Source organism: Ambystoma mexicanum, chromosome 7p, assembly GCF_040938575.1.
Source record: "Ambystoma mexicanum isolate Mex_15411 chromosome 7p, UKY_AmexF1_1, whole genome shotgun sequence".
Taxonomy (NCBI): Eukaryota; Metazoa; Chordata; class Amphibia; order Caudata; family Ambystomatidae; genus Ambystoma; species Ambystoma mexicanum.
This window is the reverse complement of record NC_090939.1, coordinates 440,703,958-440,717,763: the sequence shown is the minus strand read 5'-3', so window position 1 is coordinate 440,717,763 and position 13,806 is coordinate 440,703,958.

Here is a 13,806-nt window from a genome sequence, read left to right as displayed (position 1 = left end):
TGCTCAATGTCCCGCATTTCTTGGCCTCTGGGTCATTTCAGTGGACTACTGCCATAGTGGGGGGGTCTCACAGGCCACGCAGTCACGCTGCCTACACCAGGTACTGGCAATCATGACAGCGCGCCCCTCAGTCCGCAGGCACATATACATGCCCAGAACACCCGCAGAAAGGCAGGCCATTGTCCTGGATTTTTACAAGGTGGCACACTTCCCCAAAGTGCTCGGTGCCATAGATTGCACCCATGTGGCCCTACGTCCAGCTAGGGCCACTGAGCACATCTACCGAAACCGTAAGCACTGGCATTCCATCAATGTACAGGTGGTATGCGATGCAAAGGGAATCATCACCTCTGTCTATGCAAACTACCCTGGCTCCACCCATGACAGTTTCATATACAGAATGTCTGCCCTGAGCCGGGCCCTGGAAGCTGGGCAGCATGGCGACACATGGCTCCTAGGTGAGTACAAATGCCCTTGCACATGCATGCATGTCACACACACACACAAATACACAAACCGCAATAATCACAACCATTTACACCTCCCCAGGGGACAGTGCCTACCGTCTGAGCAACCACATGATGACGCCAATCCGGAACCCCACCACACCACCCGAGGTAAGATATAACGCCGCCCATATTGCAACCAGGGCCATAGTGGAGCGCACATTCGGAGTGCTCAAGTCACGTTTCCGCTCCCTTGTGCGCTCTGGCGGGCGCTCTGGCGGGCAGCTACTCTATGCACCCCCAGTAGTGTGCAGGATCATTGTGGCAGCATGTGTCCTGTACAATGTTGCAACACGGCAGGGCGTACCGGTGGACATGGTGGTGCCCCCACATCCCCAACCACAGGCACAGGCGCTGCCCATGGGAGGGGACAGGGCACATGGCGAGGAAGCCCGGACCCAGCTTGTGGCCACATTTTTCACCTAAACTCCCACCCCTGCGGAGTGCACACAGGCCTGGCACATACCAGGTGACCATCGCTGATGACAAAGAGACAGTCAACTGTCACAACCTTACCACCCTGAGATTGTTTCCATGGAAGTGCCACATTGTCTGCATCCCTAGCTACTTAAACACAAGCTATCCTGTGTGACCAAAAGGCACACATATGACATATGGCATTTGTAACGTGCCTATACACAAGTGTTTCAAGGTGCAACGAGGCAGGGAGGGGGGAACAAGGGAAGACAGACAACGATACTACTAGGCCAGGTGTCATTTAGATTGCGCAAGTGCAGGGGTAGGGGGAAGGGAAAAGTGCAAGGGGAAGGGGAGGGGGGAGTGCAGTACAGGGTAAGTAGAATAAAAAACAAATAAATAGGCCAGCTGGTGGCAACTGCAAAGGTAAGTGCAGACAAGTGCTGGGAAGGGGGGGCTGTAGGGATAGAGAGACAGTCCCGCAGTGCAGGGGTTGCCAGGGAGGCAGTGCAAGTGGAGAGTGGCTGGGCCAGGGACCGAGGTCGTGAGAGTGGCCCAGTTGCAGATCCAGTGCAATTTCAGTGAAGAATTTAGCAAGGGAGAGGGACAGAGAATGCAGAAGCAAAGAGGAAGGTTTTGAGGTGCTTCCGGAACCGTAGATGATTCTCCTCATGTTCCAGGGAGGCAGGAAGGCTGTGCCAGAGGGAGGCTCCTGCCGCGGAGAGAGATCTACCCCCAGCTTGTTGCTTCGAGAAGCGGCTGACCCTGACATGCAAGGTGTGAATCACACACACTGCAAAACAGGCCATGACCATCACTGTTATGTCACTCAAACCCTCCCAAACCACAACATGACATGGCAAGCAATAACCATACACCAACACAGTACCAATAAGGTAAACATTGGCATGTTAAAAATGTACATTGGCATCAGACAATGATGCCTGACATGGAATCAGATGAAATGACTGACCAACAACCTCCCACCCAAAATAAGTAATTCCCAAATGCATTACAAAAGTTGTAGACGTAACGTAACAATGAATGCCTGTCTACATGCACATTGTGCATTGCAAAATCAACACTGCAGCTTCTGTGTGCTATGTCCAACTCCTGCAACACACTGCTCAGCGCACAGCACAGTGAACAGCTATTGTGTGTGATGCACACCCTGAGCATCACATCTAAGCGACAAACCACATCAAAAAGCAAATTAAGCATGTACAGGATCCATAATTGGTCACAGAACATGTGCTGCAGGGACACAGTGGGCACCAGAAGGCAAACAGAGTGTACACATGGATATCCAAGAGTGGTTGTACATGTAGTGCATCATAGTGCGAGTGTGTGGGTCAGTAAGGACATGCACTCAACATATGCATGTGCAATCAAGTGACCATCAGTGTCCTCTACACATCACATCTGAACATTCACCATGTGTACACCCCAGCATGTCAAACCACAACTATCCCCTCAAACCTGAAAGGTAAACACAACACATGAACAGGCATTGATCAGCAGAACACAACATGTGCATAGGATACCACAATTACAATGTCAGGGTTCCCATCACACTGCAGGGCAAGGCAACTATCAACAACAAAACACCCCCCCCTCCCTCACAAATGACCATGACCCACTGAACAACTGCACCTGGGTCAGGGAGCCTTCAACCCTCAATTTCACCTGGCCACAGGATCACCCTTCCCCTTCGTCACCATCTCCCACCTTGTGTGTAAAAAGGTGCCTGCACCCTCAGAGTCCACCTTCATTTGCAAAATCAGAAAATCCAAGGCAGAAAAACAAACCAGAACAGCCTCCAGTAGATGACTTGAAGTAGCAGTACCTCACAAAGGCCAAGTACTACCAAAATGATGTAACAACCAAAGTAGCACAGTAAAAGAATGTCACAACAGGATGTGAACCATGTGTGGTACATAACATAGAATGATGCACCACGAACGGATGTGTACTGTCACAGGTCCCGTGTACAGGCGCAGGAGTGGCACGAACCAACCACCCCCACCATGGCCCGGGTGCCTGCAAGGTCAAACTCACACAGGCCTCTGAGACCCTGGTGGGGAAGGAGGGTCAGGGATATGCAGTCGGGACAGGCGTTGGCACACTGGATAATTGGAATGAGTGGCAGGAGAGGGGAGGAGGAATGACACATGAAAGTAGGGAATGCACGAAAATGTACTACCTGCATGAACACATACACAATCCGAACAAACTTGTACATCATTGTCAGGGCCTTCTGGAGTCCAGGCTTAGGAGTGGCACGAACCAACCACCCCCTCTAGGGTTTTGGCGCCTGCAAGCTTGGGGCTTACACAGGCATCCGCAACAGCGGGGAAAGAGGGTTAGGGAACTTTGGTTGGATAGGTACGGGAAGCAGGAACACCGGGTAGAGGGTACAGGGTTTAGAATTGGATAGGACTCTGGGTAATTAGGGGGAAAAAAAACATACCAAATTGAATTACACATTCATCCATGCATTAGTGCAACCCCCAGAAAGCCTATGCAGAGCAGTTTGAAAGAAAAACAACAAGACACTTAGCTCTGGTTTTGAGTGCTGGCCTCCTGCCTGCGTACTCTCAGGTCCGGTTACAGGAGCACTTGAATGCTGCAAAGAGAGCCACAGTTAATAATCTGTGCGTGCCCATAACACAAAAACACACCACCAAATATGCCCCATAGCAACAAACTACTCTACAAACAGACAATCTGGTGTGGATGCTTTGTAACCATATGTAACATTACCCCTGTGATGGGTCATACACAGTCAATGCAGTAAGTCAGTCGCCGGTGGGTGCGTGGCTAATGGAACACCAATGTGTCACAATTCACACAACATGCAATGTTCCCTGGGTGAGCAGACAGACCCATATAGCAAGGCATGACTTCAGAACAAGTCGTGTTCCACCATGACCGAAACAAAGTAGGCAGTGCATGTTTCAAAATGTACATGGAAATGAAATGCACTGCACCCGAGTATGTCCCTTGCTGTATGTCCCTGTGAGCTGCTCCTTTCCATGTCTCGGAAGGCTACATGGGTGATACAAGTGCCTCAATGGACCTTGGTGTACCGGAGGGTATGTGCCACTGCCCCTGCAGTTGCCCCAGACAACCTTACAATCAATAGCCATCAGTCCACCAACACATCTGAGCTGTATTGTGTGCTTCAACACCAATATTCGTCCAAGCTCACCCTCAGTGCTGCTACTAAGCCTGCATGTGCAACTGGCCTGGTGGAAGCTTTGCTGTGTTGTGGCCCCCCTGTGCTGCTCACCTTGCCTGGAGTTCCTTGGAACACGTCAGCAGTTCTAGGATGTAGGTCTGCAATCCCTGTGCCTCTGCTTGCGCACACATGTGCATGTGGGCACCAACAAACGTGTCCAGAATCCAGACGCCCAATGGGCCATGTCTGCTGGCAAAGGTGGTCTGGAGGCTCATCCCCCTGCAGAAAGGGCATGAAACACATGATTAATGTTTTAAAGTCATCTGTGTGTGTCTCTTCAGGCATCTCATTACTGGACCATGTCAGAGACTTACATCAGAAATCACACCGTCAGTCCGTCTTTCACATCCAAAGTGTGGAACACACTATCTACGGCATGAATTGCAACAAGCACGTGTACAGTAAAGATAAGAAACATACTACACAATGCATAGCAATGAATGTACACATTAATCATGAAACACCCCATCTAGCAAAAGCCGAACAGTGGTCAATAACACTGCAATCATCCCCACTAGGGGTGTTAACATAAGTTACACAGCACCAGACATGCCACAGATATGATAGCCCAAAGCCCTTGTGTAATAGGCTGTCACACCGAACCATCCTTGCGAGCCCATGGATAAGGGAGGCAGGAGTGGCATATGTGAATCAAGGACCCCAAGCAGCAAACACATACACAAGACAAGCCTGAAGGGCCCAGCTGGCACAGACAGTGGATGCTTTCAAAAGCCACAAAGCACCGCACCGTCACATGAAAGCACAATAGACAAGCAATTTTAAACTATATTAACTAATTACACTAACTATGAAAAACCTACATTACCTAATTAAACTAACTATCAAACAGAAACTTAACTAAATAAACTAAAAGAAAAATCAAAAATGGCCACATACGACCCGGGGGGGAGGGGAGGCACCCAGGAGGGGGGAGGTACAGGATGCTGCTCAACACCCACATGCGATGATGCTGAGCCAAAAAAAAAAACCTCCATGGGCTCAACGCCTGCACAGCCCGACCTATGTGGCAGATAGATGGTCGTCCGAGTCTGGCTCATCCTGGAAAGGAGGACGTGGCACAGTAGCCTGGCCACGCCTAGCTGCAGCTTGCCCCTCGTCGGCAGCAAGTCTGCCGGACGGGTGAGCCTGGTTCTGTGTGGCATTGTGACGTAGGTCTGCATGCAGAACCTCACGTGATACACGTGCTTCCTCTTGCATGGTAGCTCAGCTGAGATGGTACGCTCAAGCTGTGCAAACCTCTTCTCTGCCCGCTGCCTCTGGGACATCATAAGGACACCCAGAGTGGATTTGAGGGAAGCATACTCCTCCCTCAGGGCATCCATGTGCGCCTCTGCGTGAGCAGCAATTGCTTTACACAGAGACGACATTTCAGCCTGGCATGCCCTGTCTGAGGCCGCCATGCCCAGCCTGAGCGAGCGGGCTGTGGACCGTGCCGCCTGCTGCTGGAGAAGCACCTGCCTAGCAGGGGGGAGCACAGATCGGGCCACACGCTCCATGCTCTCAGCGATGTTCTCCATTGCTGCCCCCTGCCGTTCTGAATTGGCAGTCATGTCTTGCTCCCACTCAGTATACTGCGGGACCCAAGGACCGGGTGTCCTCGCTGTGTTGGCACCGCCTGCGGCTGCACGACTACATGTCCCCATCGACGTGATGTCCCAGGCACATTAGTGACTGGTGAGGAGGGTGACCTTGCGTCCCGATCCACCACGGGCGGAGGAACCAAGACTGTCTGATCCCTCAGTGCAGGTGTCGCGGACAGAGAAGTGTCCACATCAGAATCACTCACCCCTGACACATGGACTTGATGTTCATCCAACTCGACATGGACGTCAGAGTGGTCATCAAGGCTGGACTCATAGACAGCCAGAGACAAGATGGACTGTAGCACTTGGGGGTTTTAGTGGCCTACCACCCCACAACCCCCACTTGTACCGGGTTTATGTAGTGGTAACAACCCTGTGTCTGGCTCTGGCATGACAACACCATCCTCCGCCTCCATTGCGTCATCACCTGAAAAATATAGAGAAAAAAGGTCACTACACATGTCAGAAGCACACAACACACACACACACCGACAACAAACACATCAGGCAGACATGTGACACACAACATAGAACCTGGCATGCATGCTGGGTCAACTTTGAATTGCTTCTGTGATCAGACCTGTTGAAAGGTGGCAGTTTGCATGGAAGTGGGTCTATGCAGTGCAGAAAATGTGTATGTCACTCCCTACCTACATGTACAAGGACAACATGGTGTGTGTCAGGAAATGTGAAGCCAGTGCAAGGTCAAATTCAGGCATCACGTGCACTGTGCATTCAATGGGTAGCATATCTACAAGCAAAACACCCCTCCACCCAAGTACAAAAGCAGGGATGGCTAGCATGGTATCAAAAGGCTGACCATAGACCTTTGTATTGACAGGCAGTGTTGACTGGCATCAACAGCTTAATGTGATTCAAGTGACAACACTGCAAATGATGATGGGACAGTAAGCAGGACACATGATGAAAACTCTGGAGGCCGCCCACGTGTGAAGAAGACACTACAACAGTCGGACAGAGTCATTGGCCATTAAACAGGCTGAGGCCTGTGAGCCACACAGATTGGCCCTTATTACAAGTCAGGCGTTAAGGGGTTAATGGCACCGCAAAGAGCGTCAGCGCCGTTAAACCCTTAACGCCTGATTCACACTTTAACACCTGCTTTTTGCAGGCGTTAAAGTCCAAGGTGCTAAGCGACCTTGGTGCTAATTACGGCACCGTAATTAGCGCCTTCCCCATCCCCATTATGCCCTATGGGGCAAAAATGGGAATGGGGAATGGTGAATGGGGAATTACCGCCCCACTCACCTTGGAATGGGGCGGTAATTCCGCCATCCAACATGGCGGAATCCGGCATGGACCATGGTGCAACTAGCACCATGGTCCACCGCCTGACTTGTAATGAGGGCCATTGTCAGACCCTAAACATGTGTGCAATGCAGTACTGAGCCACAGTTGACATGGGAAGGCTGATGAGATGCCATGCAATGTATGTCACCCAGGACTTGTATTACAGTGATCATCCAGTCAAGGACACATAGGGGCATGCGTGCAATGCACATGGAGCATGAATGGGCACTCATGTCCCTGCGGGACATCTGACCTATGCACAATACAATTGAGATACCCTGCATCAAGTACTAAGGCTGTACCACACGGCATATGTCTGGCAGATTGTACGCTGGAAGTTAGCATGTACACAGGATGTATGAACAGGAAAGTACACAATGGCAAGATTGAAGCAGACCAGTGCAAAGGTGGAACTGGGGTGCAGAGTGGTGGAGGAAGGGCAAGGGAGCATGCCTACATGGAGTACCCGCATGCAGGCAGAGGACACATGCTCCTCAGTCATGCAATGACATTGTGCCTGGGCTGAGAGGAAGGTCACCCCACGCCACATGCAGAAGGGCCAGTGAGCTGGAACATGGACCGGAGGGCATACTTGTAACCAGCATGTGAGTAGGGTGAAATAGTGGTGATGTGGACAGTCCCCGTCTGCTCCACATGTCCAGCATCCAGCAGAGCAGACATGCATCACGGAAGCATTGCATTACTTACACATTAGAACCATGTACACGTCACATGTAGTGGCAATCATGCACAACACATCCCACAAGTGAAACGTACACGTCCTCAACAAACACGCATCAACACTCACTGGACTGGGCATCAAAGTCCAGCATCTCTCCCACTCCTTCGACCAATTCAGGTGGTTTGAACTCCGCAACGAGTGCCTCATGCGGAGTGAGCTCTTCCTCCTCTGGTGCAGGCCCACCGCCAGTCACCAGAGTCAAGTTGTAATTTGAGGCACACTTAGCCTTAGCGCTGCGTTTGAGGTAATTCCAATACATTTTGCACTCTTGCGCCATGCGCACCTCATGGCCGAATGAATTGACATGTTCCGCAACATGCTTCCAGTGGGTGTCACGGTGGGCAGCCGTAGTCTAACTATTGGCACCCAATACCATGTCACAGCTGTGGCCCCGCACGTAGTCCACGAGGAAGTCCAGTTCCTGCTTGCAGAAAGGCTTCTTCCTCGACGTGCAGGAGGTCGTTGCTGTGTGTGGGGTACCAGCCTTTGCTGCAGGTGCAACCTTCCTCCTCTTGGACTGTGGCGCAGACCCTGGCTGGCTAATGCCGCCCTGACCAGTATGGCCAGTGGGTTTGGTGGATTGAGCCAAGGGAGTGGCAGGTGGAGGGACGACCAAAGGCCTGACTTGTTTCAGTGGCATCTGGGTGCCCTCTAATGGACCCTGCGCAGCAACATCTGCTGTGGCAGGGTCATTGACCGCGCCGGTCCTGGTTGGCAGACTCACAACCGGGTGTTGTTGGGTGCATCTGCCCCTGCACTTGCCAACACCTGGCTGTTCCGGGCAGCAGATGACATAACTGCCCCAGGGACACGTGTCTTGGTCAGAGCAGCCCTGCGTGCCCCTATGGTTTCCCTCCTGGCCTGTTGGAAATCTACCAAGGGCTCCTCAATTGCCAATGCAGCCTGCGCTGGCAGACCCTGATCCTGGGTCGCGGTGTCCACAGCTGCACCTGCAGCTACCACTACCCTTGGGCCCGTGGCAGTCGATGGATCAGACTTTTGGGTTACACGGGCGCCAGTGCCAGATGAAGAAGCTGCATCCCCCGGAACCACAGGGGGTGGTGGCATGACTGCACCAACACATGACACAACATTGTGCTCAAGTGGCGCACCCCTGCCCCTTCCCCCTCTGTGGCCGCCCTGGACACCCTGGAGTCCCCCTACTCCCTGATCACCACGGCCACGTCCCCGACCACGCCCGCCATGAGGAGTACACCCAGCTGAGGCGCCCCTCACCTTTGGTGTCCTCCCAACCATGGCACAGATGTAGTAGTGCCGGCACAGATGGAGTAGTGCCAATGAGAGGTGTACACCACAATTGACCTGGGCAATTTTGGTGAAGGGGGCGGGAAGCAAGATGTTAACAGCCCCCCTGCACCTGCAAGGCTGTATGTGACCCCGGTGATGTAGTGACGGGTCACGCAACACTCAGGCACCCCAAAACTGCAGTAAAACCGTGCACGCAACCCTGCAGCCTACGTGTGTGGAATCAACCTCCCGCAGTACACGGTGGCACCCAGTAACACAAATAACGCGTACGTGTGGGACACGCAGGCTACTATGAGCTAGAAAATGGGTGCGATACACAGGGGCACCCGCAGTGGGAAAAATAGCATGTGCGACTCACCATCTGACTAGCGCGATGCAGAAAAACATGCGTAGCCAATACCCCCGCCAAAAGAAGAGATTCTTCCTTGATAGCTGTGAAGTTGTGATGGCACGCGAAACAACAGGAAGCAGCAACACATGTCGGTCTCCAAGAAAGGCACGTACAGCGAACTGCTGCCCCCGCTCACCTTTAACCCGTGCTGAGGGAAACGCCCGCGCGCGTCACGTCACTTACGCGTATGGGCCCTTTCCTCGGATTACACGCATTCCCACGCAGACGTGCAGTTTTTCACGCGCGCTGAAACGCCTGTGCACGCCTGCGCGCGTCACGTCACAGAGGCACGTCACAGAGGCGCTTACACTTGAAGGGCCTTCAGTCCAATGAAATCACGTATGCGTGCAGACGTGCTTACGCGCTAAGGGCCTTTCCTCGAATTACACGCTGACGTGCAATTCTTTCACGTGCCAAATCACTCTGTATCAAGCTGGCCATGCGAAAACACACAGAAGACCACGCTCCTGCCCAAAAAGGCCGAATCACTGCCCCCCAGAGCCCTGAGCATGCTCCCACCTGCCATCTGCTGCTGCCTGACTGCCTGCTGCCCTCGTGCCCTGCCATGTGGTGCCTGCACATCAGCCATCTGCAGGGGTCCAGTTGCGGTGCCCACCCCTGCTGGAACAGAAGACTCCCGACTGGGATACCATCGCTCCACAGTTGCCCACCCACACCTGCCTCGGGGGTCGCCATGTCGGGGCAAACACCATCTGAGACCACTGGCGACCGCCAGCCAGAGGGGCAGAGGGCCACCAGCTTCAGTCAGAAGGAAGTTGGTGTCCATGGAGCTTGTCCTGGGGCATTATGATGCCCTCTTCGGATCATCACGCGCCGACAAGGAAGGACGGGACAGGATCTGGGACGACTTTGTGGTTGCCATCAACGCGGAGGGGGTGGCAACCCGCAACATCAAGCAAGTCAAGAAGCGCTGGGAGGACTTGAGGTCCAGGACCCTCATAAAGGCCTGGTGCCTCGTGGAGGGGGGCCGGGGCAGCATGAGTACCATCCATCTGAGGGTCCTGGAACGCATACGCCCAGCGCTCCATGCCCAGATCCTTGAGAGGCAGGCCCGTCTGGAGTCGAGCGGTAAGTGGCCAAGCATTGCTGTGTGAGGCAGGGCATGTTGCAGTGTGCTGGTTGTCTGATACTTGCCTGTGTGACATAGGCCATGTACGCGTGTGTGTGTGCAGGGACATCATGGTCATGCATGTGAGACCAGTAATGTGTGAAGCACACGGTTGGTGTATGTGTTTAAATGCTACATGGGGAGCCCTATGCGGAATTGACACATGAGAGCATGCCAGTCTCTGTTCCTGGACATGGGTGGGGGTGAGGGATGGGTGCTGATGCCATGTACATGTATGGTGTCCATGTCTGTGTGTCTGACCTGCATGTCTGTGGCTTGTGAATGCCATGGATGCATGAAACATGTCTGTGACAATGTCCAGATTCACTGATGCAGCCTAGTTATCCTTGCATCCACTGTGTCTGGGGTGTACGAGTCCAGATGGATGAAAGTACGGTGAAGTGTGTGCATGTGATAGGCATGACCCATGATGCATGTGAGTTCAAAAACAACATTGTATGTTTCAAGAGTCCCTTGGACATGTTTGCTAATGTCCATATCATGCGCCATACCTGTTACTGCATGTGTTTTGCCTGCACTGACCCATGTGTTGTGGAGGGACATGATGGAAGTGATCTTTGACAGTGCCACTCAACTGCTATTGCTTCCTGTTTAGGGGACCATTGTACAGTACCCCGATGCTTGTGTTCTATGTCTTCCTCTACACAGCGCAAAGTGAAGAAGAGGGCGGAGACGGTGCTGTGGAGCAAAGCGGCGGGGATGCCCCCACGGCTGCAGCGGAAGGGGTGGGTGAGCCCCCACAGGGGCTTGCAACGGCGGAAGATGGGGTGGAGCCATCCAGGTTGGTGGTTTCCACAGAGGAGGAGGAGGCCGCTACTGAGCCGCACATGGGCCTGGTGGGGGCATCCCTGCTGGTGCAAGTGGCGCAGTCCAGGGGCAGGGGCATGAGGCAGCACAGGTCGCCATGGAGGTGCCTGTACATGTCACTGTCCCTGACACTGTGACTGCACCACCATGCACCAGCAGGGATGCCCCATCCCAGGCCCGTCTGCAGGTATGGGGGATGTCCATGTCATCTGACTCCCCTCCACCTGCGGACGAGGGGACCCCTGGCCGTATGGAGAAGGTCCTGATTGGTGTCGCGTTGCGCATGGGTGTCATTCGTGATGAGGTGCGTGATTCTGGGGGGGAGCACGCACGTCATAACATGAAGAGCACCGTGCCAACGTGGCCCAGTTGGGAGCAATCATGGTCAGGGGTTTCGTACATGTGTCGGGCACTCTGGCGACCCTCTCCTCCTCTGTCGAGGCTATGCGCCAGTCGTTCTTCATGCCATCTTTCGGCCCAGATGCCACAAGGGCCCCCTGTGGACCTGCCCCGACCAACGCAGCCAACTCGGTGGGGATCCCATCCCTGCCACAGTCGGGAGTCGGAGGTCCAGCAGGAGTGGACACACCAGCAACTGGACCCCAGCAGATGGAGGATGTGACAGCATCATCGGGCAGGGCACGTGCATGACGGCGTCAGTGGATTCCATCAGCCTGGATGCTGTCGTGCTGGCACAGGCAGTTGCGTCGGAGGCAGCGGCAGGCTCGACGTGGGAGGCATCATGGCTCGGGGCCATCAACATCAGGGGGGCAGGCATCGGCCGGAGGGCAGGAGAACCCTGGAATGGGAGTGTCTTCCGTGTGGGAGCGGTTGGGCCAGCAGATAGGTGCGGAGCGGCAGCGGGCATAGGAGGAACGGCTCACAATGGTCAGGGCGGAGAACTCCATGTGGAGGGCGCTGAGGCGGGCTGAGTGCCTCGAGGGTATTCGCAGGGAGTTGGAGCTGGACACTGCATTATCCCTGCGAGACCTCAGGGCCAGGGAACATGCCCGCCTCCAAGCCATTGAACAGGAGTTCGATGATGCCCTGGCCCATGACAACAACCAGTGAGCCGTCGGACTAGCCCGCTGCCCTTGTAAATAGTTATGTAGTTAGTGTTAGGTTTCCTTTGCTTTTTTATTTATTTTGGAACTTTTGGACAATGGACCACATTTGTGTATATAGTTCTTTTATTAGGTAGTATTTTTAGATAGGTTTCATTTCTTCAGTTGGGATCATGGACCCTGGATTGTTTATCTGTACATAGTTGACTGTTGGATTATAGTTTTTTTTTTGGATTTACCCATGGAGCAATGGTTTTCGGTTTTGTTTTTCCCTTGGATGTACTTTTTTGAACTGTGACTTTGGACACCTTTCCTTTGGATTATGATTTGTGATTTTTCATTATTTTACGGACATGCTGCTTTTGGTTTTTAATTCCCATTGTCGTTTGTTTATTTTTAATTCCATTTATGTTGCTTTTAATAAATTTTTTTCATCAAACTTCAATGTGTAGTATCATCTCATTGGTTTCATGCATATCATGGTATGGGTTTTGACATTCACTTACACCCATTGTGTGTATGTGAGGGACATGTGTTCATTTACATACTTGACATTGGGGTTGTATCATGTAATTGGCATTTCTAAGTGGGTGGATGCAATACTTGGGTGGGTGTTTGGCATGTGGAGGCTGCCCATAAGGGCCAGGGATCTAGATTGTGATGACGTGTTGGCTGGGGGACATGTGTCAAGGCCTGCTGGCAGGTGCCCCACAATGCTGGGGGGTGGGGGTGCAGGGGGACATGAGTGGGACATGAATGGGGGCCTGCTGGCAGGTGCCCCGCAATGCTGGGGGGTGGGGGTGCAGTGGCACATGAGTGGGACATGAATGGGGGCCTGCTGGCAGGTGCCCCGCAATGCTGGGGGTGCAGGGGGACATGAGTGGGACATGAGTGGGGGCCTGCTGTCAGGTGCCCCGCAATGCTGGGGGGTGGGGGTGCAGGGGGACATGAGTGGGACATGAGTGGGGGCCTGCTGGCAGGTGCCCCGCAATGTTGGGGGGTGGGGGTGCAGGGGGACATGAGTGGGACATGAGTGGGGGCCTGCTGTCAGGTGCCCCGCAATGCTGGGGGGTGGGGGTGCAGGGGGACATGAGTGGGACATGAGTGGGGGCCTGCTGGCAGGTGCCCCGCAATGTTGGGGGGTGGGGGTGCAGGGGGACATGAGTGAGACATGAATGGGGGCCTGCTGGCAGGTGCCCTGCAATGCTGGGGGTGGGGGTGCAGGGGGACATGAGTGGGACATGAATGGGGGCCTGCTGGCTGGTGCCCTGCAATGCTGGGGGGTGGGGGTGCAAGGGGACATG